At 34.0% G+C, this 14,703-nt stretch overlaps 1 non-coding gene across 1 annotated transcript; it reads right to left on the bottom strand.

Annotated features, from left to right (window-relative positions):
* Positions 1-13,468: 13,468 nt before the first annotated feature.
* Positions 13,469-13,575, bottom strand: LOC121220535 (small nucleolar RNA R71). The gene has a single exon (XR_005917746.1). It is a non-coding gene; the product is annotated as a small nucleolar RNA R71 (small nucleolar RNA).
* Between the last annotated feature and the right edge of the window lie 1,128 nt (positions 13,576-14,703).

Below are 14,703 nucleotides of genomic sequence, written 5' to 3'. Positions count from 1 at the left end.
TTTTTCAATGCACGATTGTGGCCACCATAGAATGGTAATGTCTTCCTCATTTTTCTCCTCCTCTGGATCCTTTTATGTGTCGCATGAACACCTGAAAGACCACACCACTCCACAAACGTCGCAAGGTCCTCAGCATAATAGGTTTCAGTTGAACCACTTGACACTTGTACTCTTGAACAAAAACACCTTTTTAAACCTAAACTCGGGCTCTACACATTTAAAAATTTTAGTTTCTCCCTTGATGTCCATGGTCAACTCACCCTTCACTATGTGCATAGTAGCTCTAGATGTGACCAAGAAAGGTCTCCCTAAGTGGATTGGAATTTAGAGATCCTTATCGAAATCTAGCACTATAAAATTAACCGGGAGAATGAACTACCGAACCCTTACTAAAATATTCTCCAAAACTCTCTTTGAGTGAACTAGGGACCTATTAGCAAGTTGAAGGGTTACTGAAATCTCCCTAAGGTCGCCTAGACCTAACCTACGGTAAATAATCAAGGGAATTAAATTTATACTCACTCCAAGATCACACATTACCTTGTCAAAATTTACACTTTTGATCTCTATCATAATGGTAAAACTACCAGGGTTCTTGAGTTTTAATGATACTTTTCTAGATATGACAACATACATTCAATAGTGAGAGTGATTTGCTCTCCTCTCCCTATTTTCTTCCTAAGGAACTTTGCATACTTGGGCATCTTCTCTAGGAGTTCTAGTAATGAGAGGTTCACATTCAAGGCCTTGAACATATTGAGGAAGTGCAAAAACTCCTCTCTTTCTTTTCCTTGTCCTCTAGACGCGATGGAAAAGGTATAGGTGTCAGACTTTGTAGTGGTTAAATGGTTTTATCCTTTGTTTCGGCTTGTATGGGTTCACTCTCAGGTTCAACTCTCTCTCTTACTCCATATCCAACATTAGGAGTGCGAGTGTCAACATCATTCTCACTCACTTTCTTCTCCTCATTAATTGGTCAGATAGGTTTTTTACCACAACTATTGATACAAGGGTGATGAATTTCACATGTTCCTTCCCTTCTCACTTTGGATTTGGCTCGATATTACTTGGTATGCTAGAGGCTGAAATGTTTTGCAACAAATGCAAAATTTGGTCTAATTGACAACAAATTTGATGCACATTGGCTTGATCCACGTGCAAGCCTTCCTCAACTTTACTTACCCTAATCTACATTAGTGGGTCTTTATTAAAGTCTGGTTTTCTTTCCGGATCTCTGAGGTGCCCTAAATGGTAATAGAGGTTGATATGGAGCATTGGGTTGAGGGGTATTGTAACAACCCATTTTTCAGTGTCGAAAATAGTAGTTTTGGGGCCACAAATCTAACGAGTAAGTTCGTAAATGTTATTTTTTAATATTTACAAGTCAATTTTGGTATTAAAATAAATTTTGAATTGGCAATTTATGCTATTTGAATGAATAATTAAGTTCAAGTGGTTTGACCCTAAAGTTAAGTGGTTTTAGAAAATGAGGTATCGTGACCTCGTTTCTAGAAATCTTGTCGTAAATATTTGATTAAATATTTACAAAGTGTTATTAAGGTTGTATTAAAGTTTTGTTAAGAAATTTTAATGTTTAGATAGTTAATTAATTTGAAAGGACTAAATTGTAAAAAAATATAAAAATTGAATTCTATTAATTAAAGGTGTCAAATAGCTAAGGAAAGGTAATTAAATGGGCTAAAATGTAAAATATACCATATTATAAATTAGTCGACGGTTGGTGACTAATTTTTGTTAGTTTATATGATACATTTTAATGTTAAATAAGTAAATAATAGGAATAAAAAAGAAAAAAGAAAAGTAAAAACATATTTTTCCTATGTTCTTCTTCTTTGACGGGAGAAACTCCATTTTTGGAGCAAGAGAGGTTCGACCAAACTATCTTTAATGCATGTGGGAGATTTTTATGTCTGTTTTTAATATTTTTTTTGAAATCGTTGTAACTAGGTTTAGCTAACCCGTGGATCAATTTGTTAAATAGTTAAATGGTTAGAATTTTACAATGGATGAAATTGTGATGTTCTTGAAATTTTATGATAGATTATAAAGCTTGGTTGTTAAATATAAGTATTTTGTTAAGTAATTTTTGATGATTTTCAAGTTTAGGGATTGATTTATGAAAAAGGAAAAATTAAAGGAAAATATTAAAATTGATAATAAATATAGGCTGTTATAAAACTAGGTAAAAATTTGTTAGCATGAATTTTAATTAAAAATTGTTAAATTGCATGTTTTGGGCTTAGGGACTAAATTGTATTAAAGTAAAATATTGGAGGCAATTTTGTAAAAATTTCAAAAGGACTTAGTTGCATAAAATGAATTGACTTTTTTGTTAGAATTAGTGAATTGAATGAAATTATTATTTTAGATCAAGAATGAGTGGAAAATTGAGGAGAAGAGAAAATTTCCAAATAGCCCCTGTACTTTGTCGTTGCTGTAATTTAGTCTGGTAAGTTCGTAAGAACTATGATCGTTTTAATGTTAGGTAAATTAACTAGTTAGTATGTTGTTGAAATATAAATGAATTAGATTATAAATGTATTTATGATATGATGATTTGACGAATAACAAGTCCCAATTGAACCTTAAGAATTCTCAGGATACAAATGACATGTCATTAGGGATTTTGTGTTTAGGGTGCTGGTCTTGAATGTCCTACCGATGGTTGAGGTCTTGTATTTGTTGCGAATTCTCCATAGCTCGTGTGAATAGCATCGTGTAGCACATTCTGACCCACAGCTCATGTGTGTAGGCCCATTTCACAGCTCTTGTGAGCATTAATGTAAAGGAAAGGTTATGGTTATATGTAAAGGCACACTTCATGCGAGCTTTCCCGAGTATCCGATGCAATTCTAGATGGTTCAACGGGTAAGAAAAGGAATGGAACGATAAGTGGCTTAATGGAAAGGTTCATGACTATATGAAAAGGTTGATGTTTATGTAATGTATCTTACGAAATTCTACTTATGATGTAAATGAGTTTATATGTGTTGTTGATAAACCTATTAACATGTGAGTTCGATGATGTTTGAATAGGCTTATAGTAAACTCATGTCATTGGTAATGGTTTATGCTTAATCCCTGAGTTGTAAGATTGGAAATAGTAAGTATGCAAATGGAATGAATCATAATCGTATGGTAACGAGGATGAATTAAATGTTATGTTTATACATGAGTGATTTCCTATGTATCATGAATAGATATACTAACTTGTAAGTTCAATGGTGTTATATAGGCTTTTACTAAGCTTATGGCATTGGTAACGATTTGTACTTCTTCTATAAATTTCATTATTGAAATGGTAGGTTATGTTTTAAGTTTATACGAGCTTACTAAGTATTCATTACTTACGTAGTCATTTTTTCTTTGTTTTATAGATTATCGAAAGCTCGAACGGTTGGAAGCTCGTTCGAGATCTATCACACTATCTAGTAGACAATTTAGTAGTTTTGGGTAATTTGTATAATGTTTATAATGGCATGTATAGGGTGTGTTGTAATGGTATTATGGTGTATATGTTAATGGTGTTTTGACATGTATAAGCTTTGGAAAGCTATGTTGGTTTGGTACACTTTGATGCCTCACCAAGTTACGTGATTTTGGCTACTTTAAAGTGCTTGTTTATAAGGTTACCTTGGCATGATGTTAATGGCTTGAAAATGGTTACTTGTGACATGTTTTAGTTCATACTTAAATTAGGTTATCATGTATGGAAATTACAATGTTAACGTGTATAAGTATTTTGTGTTGATGGTTTATGGATATGTAAAATGGTTGATTTAGTATACCTAGGTCTTTGAAGATGATGTTAGATGATGAACTTATAAAGCTTGTTAAGTAAAGTCTTGTTGACTACTTTAGGGTAATTGAAATGTATAATGTTATAGTATGCTTGTAATGGCTTGAAAGTGATAAATATGGTATGATTTGGTAGGTGTTTGAATTAGGTATTTATGTTGTGGTTAAGTGCATAATGGAATTAGTCTTTATGCAAGGAATTAGGTAATGTAAACATGTTTTGGTTTATAACGGTATTTTTGATGAATAGGTAAATGGTAACTTGTTATGTTGGTGCTTTGGTTTTCATGCATGGTTGATGGACTTATAATGCTTTTTTAGGTAAGTCCTTTTGGTCACTATTTTCTTATAATGGATGTGTATGGCATATTGGTACAATTTGTTAGCTTGAAAATGTTCAATTATGATGTGTTTTAGGTACATAATAGAATAAGGCTCTTATGGTATGTCTTGAATGGTTTGGAAATGGTTAAATGTGGTATGTTTTAGATCCTAAATGGACTAGATTTATATGCATGAAATGAGTCATATGAACTCTTTTAGGTATGTGATGTTTGGATACTAATTGTGGTGCCTTGAATAGCATATTAGGTAGTTGAATTAGGGTCTTGGAAATGGTAAACATATTTGTGTTTAGATGATGTTTTGGTGCTTTGAAAGTGTGCATAATTGGTCTAAATGCACATGCATGAAATGATTTTGAAATGGTTTGATTTTAGGTAAATTTTGGGTTTACACGGCGTGGCATGTGACTCAGCCATGTGAGGCATACTGCCTGACGACACGACTATGTGTCATCTGATGATTTTCTTAGGGTGCAAGTTAGTGAGTTACATGGCCTGGCACACGGGCGTGTGACACGACCGTTTGACCCTACTCAGAGAGTTACACGGGTGAGGATATGGATTGGGACATGGGCTTGTGTCCCTAGTTCAAAAGTTACACGGCCTGACCACACAGCCGTGTGACCCTTGTTTTCAAATTTTGTTACTTTTTCCAAAAATTTTTGATTTGTTTCAAATTGGTCCCAAATTGCTTCTAAGCTATTTTTAGGGTCTTTAAGGCTCGATTTAGGGACAATATGGATGTGTATGAATGGTTTATGATGTGTTTAAATTATTGAATGATATAATATTTAAATGTTTTTGATTGTACAGTAATGCTTTGTAACCCTAATTCGAAGAGGGAGACGGGTTAGGGGTGTTACATGTGTTGAAATTTTGGACTACTTGATTTGATAGACCTCCTGTGTTCCCTCCCCACCTAAGGTTGGGGTGGTCACGCAACCTCGGATTATAAGTGTTGAAGTCCGTGTTGTAACCTCTACTCCACATATAACTAACCCTATTGTTTTTGCCTATATTTCCCTAAAGCACACCTTCGCCTTCAACACCTGCATAAGAATTGGTTAAAAAATAGGTTGATTCAGAACTTGTGCCTTGACCAACTCATTTCTAATTGATTTAAACATTGAGGACTTGTTAATACTTTGCCTTGCTATCGATCACACTCACGGTCGATTATTTGGCCCTATATGTGAACTGTTTAGTCGACCATATATATGAATTAATTGCCATGTCTTCAATGAGTTGGCAAGCCTCGGCATAAGTCTTCAACATGAAAGCCTTCATGGACGCTTCATCGAGACTTGATTGCAAGTTTCCGTGAATCCTATTATAGAAAACCCAAAGTTGCAACCAATCTTGTAGGCTATGGTAGGGACACTTAGAGAGCATAAGTTTAAAGCGCTCCTAAGATTCATAAAGCTACTACTTCTCTAGTTATTGAAATTTCGTAATATATATGCGAAACTTCATCTTCTTGTTCAAGGGAAATTATTTTGCCAAGAACTTGCTTGCTAGATCGTCCCAAGTGTTGACGGAGTCATTGGTTGTGAATCTAACCACATAAAAGAATCGTCACTAAGAGAGAAAGGGAATAACTGAAGACAAACAATGTCATTGGATACCCCATTGTATTTAAATGTATCACAAATCGTTAAAAATCTCTTAAAATGGTAGTTAGGATCCTCATTCATTGATCCCTGAAATTGGAGATTCATTTGTATCATCTAGATCATTTCCAGTTTGATTTCAAAGTTGTTAGCATTAATCATTAGACGATTAATACTCCTTCGAACAACATCGAGCTTGGGCATTGCATAATCGCGCAAGTTTCTTTGTTCCATGGGTGGGTGTGGTGGTGGTAGTTGTTTGTCTCTTCCTTGGTCTTCAACTAGTTGTTCTCGTTGTGGAGGTTGGGCTTCCCTCAAATTTTGAGCCCTCGTCATGTGTGTAATGATACATTCTGGTGTGGGTTCAAATTGTAAGACACCGTTACCGGTTTGAGTCATATAACACTTCCTACAAACACAAGAGAATGAAACAAATCAATCAAGAATTGCAAAAAAAGAAAAAGAAAAACCAAGCTATATTTATAACTTTGACTTTTATCAATTATCTCCCTAAATACATGCAACGAAACTAAAAATGGTTCAATCATGCTTTAGCTCCCTGGCAATGGCGCCAATAACTTGACCGCCTCCACTTCTCGGTCTCGTGAACGGGATGGAGAAATCAACAATTAAAGACAACAATCAAATAAAAAAATAATATGTGCGTTGTCTGTAAGTGTGACATGTTAGTTATAATATAATTTTACAATAGGGTATGGAGAACTCCAAGGATCGAACCCAACAGAGTTGATGATTTAACAATTTCTACTAACGAGTATGCAAAATAAATAGTTTAACCAACCAATCACTAAACATTATAGTACGAAAAATTATAAAGTTAAGAATAATTATAATATTCTACGAGTTAGCTACTAAGGATTAAATTGTAAAATGTACAAAATTATGAAATTAACAGCTAAATAAAAAACGGTGGTTGATTGATTTCTATGTTGTTCACCAATCCTTGAATTATGGATCTAAATTGTATAAACTCCTAAAATGGTTCTATTTTATCTCTCGATCTCAATTTTACCAAATTAGATAAGTTAATCCGGTTTATCTCTCGATTTCACCGGCTAACCTGGAACTAACGGATTGGTGCTCAACAAGATTACCTCTCAGTGTCACTTGGTTAGATATTCCCTTAGGGTAGTCAATCCTAAGTTTTTATGTTCATTCAATTTAGTCCAATTTATTACTGTTTAGTCCATCGTCCAAAAATCAACTTATCCACATCTTCATCAACCACCGCCCTTAAAGTTTAGTTACCCATATTAAAAACTAAGCTAATAAACATACAAGAAAGGAACATAAAATCCATGAAAACAAAGTTTTAAAAGAATAAGAAAGTTGATATTTTTAATGGAAAAAACTTAAAAGCAAAGTAACAATGAACATTTAACTATAAAATAAAAAGCAAAAAACATTAAAGGTGGGAGTTTTAATTGAAACTAAAGGAAATTGAGAATGCATTAAACAAAGATGAAAATGTCAATAAAAGTAAAGTAAATGGTCTGAAAGTGTAAATAAATCTTAACTAAAGTAATAATTAACTTAACTAACACTAAACACAACAAGAACAATAAGAAAATTGTAGAAATTTAAAGCCTACAGCTAAGAAAAGATGAAACCCTAGAAAAGATGAAGAGAAAGATAAGAGAAAGCCTAATAAAACTAAAGCAAAAACTATCCTAAATGTGTCTTCTCTCTCCTTAGCCAAATTTGGCTGATTTTAACAGCAATTCTGGCCCAAAATTGTGACCAAAATACCTTTGAACGGGCTTCTCTTGATCGATACTTCGGTTGGACAAACATTGCCATTGGTGTCATTTTTTGTTCCTTGACAATAGTGATGTTGCGATACCAAGGGCTTAGTATTGTGATATCATCATCAGTCTTGAAATGGAGGGTCTTCTTGGATATCGCAATGCCCAAGAGGGATATCGTGATACCACTGTAGCCTCACATTGTCAGTAATGTCAAAATTCTAAAATATTATAGGAGATAATTTCAGTAACACATCTTTTTAAATAATTTTATGACCTCATGGTAAGATGATATGTATATATATATTACATTTTCACCCTCTTTTGAATGGCTTTAATTTGTATTACTTGAAGATAGATGAAATAATAATAACTAATGAAACAAATTATCTTACTTTTTGATATATTCTTTAAATAACAATTGAACTATTTACATGTACTTAAACCAAGAGTGTAATTTTTTATTATGTTTATTTGAATACCTATACTTACTGTGTATATTTTAAATTCCATAGGTATAAATAATTAAAAAAATAAATTTTAAATACATTTTGAGATATAAATGTTATTTTGTCATTTTTAACTGGCAAAGAAATAACTTACATGCTAATGCTGTCAAACTGTTGCAACTTATTTACTTATACATACTATTTTATTACTTTACCAAACCAAATGAAAATAAACCATCAAAACAAAAAAAAAAAAATTGGAAACCCATCTTCTTCCCTTACACCCCCACGCATACTAGTAAAAAACAACACTTCAACTCTCACCATAGACTCATTGATAGGTACTGGTTTGAAGCGATTCAACGAAAACGCTAGTTCTCATCCTCTATTGTAACATTCTTTCCAATCCGACCGTGACCGTTATGTGGTTCTAAACAAATTCCTTTCCTCGACCACCACAATCTCTTGAATCGCCAACGAGTCCTCCACCCATCGGACATCTCGCTTCTGAATGAAGCCTTCCTTCGCCAGCAGGTGAGCCACCCGATTACCTCCCCTTTTGATATGCTGAAATTTGAAGCTTTCAAAACCCATTATAATTTTTTTACCTTCCCAAATGTAATTACTAACCTCCGATCTATCCATACCTTGCATCTTGATCTTTGAAATAATCACCAATGAGTCTCCTTCAACCTTGAATTTTTGAAACCCCATCTCTTGGGCAAATCGGACGGCCTGAACGGCTGCCAAAGCTTTCACCGCCTCCACAGACGGTAAGTTCCTGTTCGAATTGCATGCCGCACCCATTATCAAGCCTTTGTTGTCCTTAATGATTATGCCTAAAATTGATGCCTCCAAGCCTCTGTAAAAACCCCTTCGTAGTTAAGATTGACCTACAAATCTGTTGGGGGTTACCATATCCCTGTTTGATTAGTCACGCTTATCAGTTGAGTGTCCTCCAGTATTTCCATTACAAATGTACAGCCTTTTACATTCATGCAATAATTTGTTTCTCGATAGCCATAATGCCCAAACAATAATAATAATCAATACCTGTTGCTAAGTATGTCTTGTAAACAACCGTTGGAGCCATTAAAACAATGATTCTCCTTTCTGATTTAAATTCCACGTGTTACCCAGCTGCTGCCATACTTGTAATGAATAAGAACAATCTTGAAAAGCATGAGAACTCTCTACCGCCTTTCCACATTGCAAACATACAACATCATTTACTAGCCTTCTAATATGCAAATTAGATATAGTAGGTATATGATTATGCAAAAATCTCCAGGTTGTAATTTTCATTTTATTTGGCACCTTTGCTTACCATAATTGTCTATAAAATGTCCGCTTTTCTGGACCTATGTCTCTGTATAAATCATTTTCAGTTCCTGGAAAGCCTCGTAACAAGAGTTGATAAGAACTTGTACTGTAGACTCTCCAGTTTTCTCGGGACACCATTTCAACCTGTCTGATAGCCCGTACTATACTAATAGGATACTTAGTATTCTTTTAACTTTATGCTCATTAAAGGTGGTACTGACTACATTCTCCTTCCATTTCTTACTTTGTTCATCAATCAGATTAACCATAAAATTTACCTCATTAACCCGTGGTGAACTAATTATGTAGGGTATGTCTTTAGGCAACTGGGCTATATCCCAAACTAGTATTGATTTTCCATCGTCAACTTGCCAGCTACTCCTTTCAACAAGAGCTCCTTTGCTACCCAAATGCTCCTCCATGTAGTCAAAGGTTGACTCCCTAACTCAACTTGTAAAAATTCACTACTTTCGTAGTATTTTGCTTCCAATACACGTGCTACCAATGATGTAGGATTACAAATTAACTGCAACCCCTGCTTGGCCAAAAGTGCAAAATTAAACTTTGTTAGATTTTGGAAATCTAATCCCCCACGCTCATTCAAATTGCCCAACCTCTCCTATGAACACCAATGAATCTCACGATTTGACTATGATTTTTACCACCAATAACGATAGAGTCCTGTTTCTATTTCCTCACAAAAAGAATTAGGCCTAAAGGTAGACTAACATGTTAGCTGAGTTATAAGACATAACTTTAAGGCAGAAAGAGATTGGACGGCTCTCGATGTTTCAACATAGAGCTTAGATGTCGTAGCATAGACCATAGATTGTCATGACACAACCATAAAGAGACACTCAAAGAAGCAATTTGCCATCAGTTTCACGACACAAGCTTGATGGTGTCATGACACCGATACGATGTGGCCAATTAATGAAGTAAGGGTGTTTTTGTCTATGCAACACAAATTAATGAAGTTTAGTCAGCCATTTTAGACCTATTAGTGTAGGGACGAATATTAGTTTAATCAAGCCTCCTTTGGGTACGATCCTTAGAGTACTTCTTGTACTTCGTTGTACAAAATTTTATTACAACCTGACCCGTATATTTGCAAGCACCGCCTTAATTTATATATTTAGTTGTAGTATTCTCACTTCCGACGTGTTGGGAAATGTGCCCATATTGTAGTAAACATGTAATTATTTTCTATTTATTTCAATGATGAATAAATAAATAAAGTTAATTTCACATTGTACTATTATGTCTTTTGTATTTATATATTTTATATTTTGCATGCATAGTAAAATTGTAAGAAAAAATATTAGCTCATTGATTATCTAAAGTTCAAACTGAAGATAAGTGGCATTGTAAAGAACGTTTACATTGCGAGAAAGACAACTTACTTGAGCAGATAATCCAAATGAGTCCGTAATTCCGTAAAAGAATCAAAGTGAGTATTGGATTCAAATACTAATAATGATTATTATGTCGTCTACAATTCCAATTGGGGAGATGACTAGTCTTGGCTATCAGAGCAGTTGACTCCACGAGTAGAGACATAGATGTATTAATTGGTAGAATGGTACATTGGACTGGACCCAAGATGAATTAATTCTGAATCCGTTTGTGAATTAATCCACTTGTGACGTTCATAGTGCGTTTTTCTTAAATCCTAAGTTAGTCACTGACCATGTGTATGCAACTCATGTGCTTTGATATAAGTGGAGGCTTATGCTCTAAATATGATCAAGCCCATAGCCGGTATGTTGGGTACATGACTTGGGAATGACATAGTTTTACTAGCAATAGTGAAATTTATAGCTCAATTAAAGAGTTAAGGATATCCTCTCATTGGCATTATGTGGGCTGATAAATATGGAACGTGGCTACAGGTTGCTTGTTCTCAAACGTGTAATTTATCACAGTCATTTGTTGACAGTGATCATATTAATCATTAAAAAGACTCAATGGTGACAATGAGACAAAATATGATTGTATTGAGTGAAAAAATTTAACTCAAAGGAATTTAGGATACCATATGAAGGTAACACACACATGATGAGGTCATTGGACAAAGCAATTAGATGATTTGCTTTCGTAAAGATTATACAAGAAGGAGTTTTCAATCATGGTACTTCTTATGGACTGACTCCATGATTAAGTAATTGCGAATTATCGGAACGATGCTTCTAGACTAGTTGTATATGTTCGATTGGTCCCTCTACTAGCTCAACAAAAGCTCAATCAGACTGAATTTGAATCAGACGAAAATTCTACGACTTTGGGAAATAATTTAATTGAGTCAGTTTATCCGATGTGGAATTAAATTAGGTGGTCATGAGAATTGTTCAACTAGAGAATTTGATTAAAGATTTTTCTTGAAAAATTAATTTGTAAAATCAAAGTGATTTTTGAAAAAACTAATTTTCATCAAGTAAAATTAGATTAATCAATTAAAATTAATATGATATTTTTTGGAAGTTAATTTTTAAATCAGTCAATTGGCCCAATGGGTAATTAAGTTTGAAAATTGGATCTGAGATCTTAAATTGGGCCCGGGAGGCCAAAACCAAGACCAAGACCCAAAAACTGGTCAAACCAGGCTCGGTTTTGGTGGTGCCGGTGGCTGCGACGGTGGTGTCTCAGTGGCCGGTGATGGTTGGTCATTAGTGGTTGAGCAGTGGAAGAGATACACTCCTTCTGAGACTCTAGCAAAGAATTTGATTTCAAATTAATTATTCCAAAAATAATATTATTTTAGTAGTTTAATATTAAATTAAATTTAATATTTATCTTAATAGTATTTTATTAATTTAATATTGAAGTGATTATCTTAATATTAAATTTAGTTTAATGTTTATCTTGTAGATAATATTCTATTATTTTAATAAGATTTCATATTAAATTTAATCTAATTTTTATCTTTATAAATATTATATTAATTTAATATTAAAGTAATTAAGTTGAATTATTGTTAAACTTTCTTAACTCTCCCTATATAAAATGTGCATTGGGTCATTATTTACATATACTTGAATTCAAGAGAAAATTCTTTGAAGAGAATATTCTAAAAAAAATTATATAGTTATTTTCCTGATTTACAACTTGACCCAAAAGTTTAGAGAAATTGAAAATTACCCTACTGGTAATTTTTGTGATTTTTTATTCAAAGCGATCCCACACTCGGTAGACGTGAGCTTGAAGATAGCGGAGAAGACTACTCGGTCGAAGCGCTCATCCTAGACGAATCGAAAATGTACAATTTGGATTAAGTGTTTAATACTTTAGATATCACAACCAAGATCTTATTTTGGAAAAAAATTTAAAAGTCTGGTTTTTTCCTAAATTTATTTTCTGTTACGTTATCTAAACCCATTTTTCAACACGACAATAGTACACCGAGAGGCAGTCAAGTTGTTAGCGTTGTTGCTAGGGAGGCTTCGCCGTTAGATTAATTTTACTTTTTACGCGTAATAGGATAATTAAAAAAATTCCCAAATTATAGATATGACTGTCTAATTTCAATTAATTTATTTAGTTTTCTTACATATTTCTTTTATGTTATGGATTTCAGTGTATGACTTGGAGTAAGAGCACACTTATAGAGTCATTCACTGATCAAGAAAGAATCTTATGCCGCAATCGTAGACAACAACAACAATAGATGCAAAATAACCAGTCTACTGTAGTTGATTTACCATGTGATAATCCGTTGTTCGATAATCCGTCAATATAAAACCCATCACCACCACAATACCAATTATTAATGAGTCACCCATAGCTCGTGAAGAGAGGATGCTCAGAGACTACGTGCTACCAAATCTGGACACAGTATAAGGCAGCATTACAGGGCCAATGATAGCTATGAAAATTTTTGAAATAAAATCGACAATGATCCAGATGATTCAGAACAACCTTCTTGTCAGAGGAACGATGACAGATGACCCTAATCAACATTTAAAATGGTTTGTCTAACTTTGTGATACATTCAAATTTAATGGGGCTACCGATGGCATTATTCGTCTTCGGTTGACCTTCTTCTCCTTAAATGATAATTTTTTTCTTGGTTAGACTCACCGTCACCAGAATTAATTACCGTATGGAACGAGCTTGCGGAAAAGTATTTGCACAAATTCTACCTTATTAGCAAAACTATTCAACAAAGAAGAGATGTTTCCAACTTCAAATAGATGGAAGGAAAGAACTTTTACAAAGCTTGAGAGCATTTTAAATTGCTCATATATAGATGCCCTCATCATGGTTTACATAGCGGTTAAGGTTGCAAATGTTTTACAACGGGTTAGATGGAAATCAAGGTTAGGACTAGATGGAACCACATGAGGGGGCTTAATGTACCAAACATAGGAGGACGTCTATCAGCTGATAGAGAATATGGGCATGAACTCTTGTCAGTGGCCAAATTAAAGGTTTACCTATGATTCGAGATTACCTACAGCCAAAATTGTCCATAAGCAAGACAAGTACCAACATATATTGAACAAGCTTAACCGGTTGGAGTTGACATATACTAGACCCATAATTGAACGAATCAGGTAGGATGATCGGTCAATACCTTGAGAAATAGTTCGAGAGCGTGAACTACATAGGGAATAGGGGTGGAAATCCTTATTCAAACACTTACAATTTTGGATGGAAGGATCACCCAAACTTAGATGGGATGGAAACTAAGGACGAGGTAATGCTACCTAGAATAGAAAAAACCATACTTACCAACCTCCTTATATGCGGAAAGCTCCGAAGAAGACCAACACGAATGACCATACAATATGTGGTGAAAGGTTAAATCGTATAGAGGCAATTGATAAGCATGATAGGAGATATCAAAAGGCAAATTGGCACCTACATTCCAAGCAACATTGAAAATAACCCTCAAAGAGACGAGAAAGAGCAAGTGAAAGCAATTGCGTTCTGTTCCGGTAAAGTACTAAGTAACCCGAATGAAACCACTCAAGAGGAGGAAAAAAGAGATGTGAAAGATCTTCCAAAAAACACCCTTCATGAAGATGACCTTGAAGAAGAGCCCAATATGGTAGTCGAACTGAAAGTTGAGTTGAAAGTCGAAAATGATGCAAAACTTGTACTTACGAGAATACCATTCCCATCAGGGTTGAGGAAAAATTTAAAAAAAGGGAAAAAGTAGAATTTCTAAGTTTCCTAAACTTATTCAAATCGCTTAATGTTAATTTACCTGTTATTGAACTAATAGAGAAAATTCCTAAATATGCTAAATACTTAAAATAAATAATGGCTAGGCATAAGAAAATTAAAACGGGAGAACAAATGAACATAGACACATTCTGTAGTGTGATAATCACTAGAAAGATACCCCAAAAATTAAAATATTCGAGTAGTTTCACAATTCCTATATAGA

This window comes from Gossypium hirsutum, chromosome D08 (assembly GCF_007990345.1).
Source record: "Gossypium hirsutum isolate 1008001.06 chromosome D08, Gossypium_hirsutum_v2.1, whole genome shotgun sequence".
NCBI lineage: Eukaryota > Viridiplantae > Streptophyta > Magnoliopsida > Malvales > Malvaceae > Gossypium > Gossypium hirsutum.
This window is presented reverse-complemented; position numbering and strand designations above follow the sequence as displayed.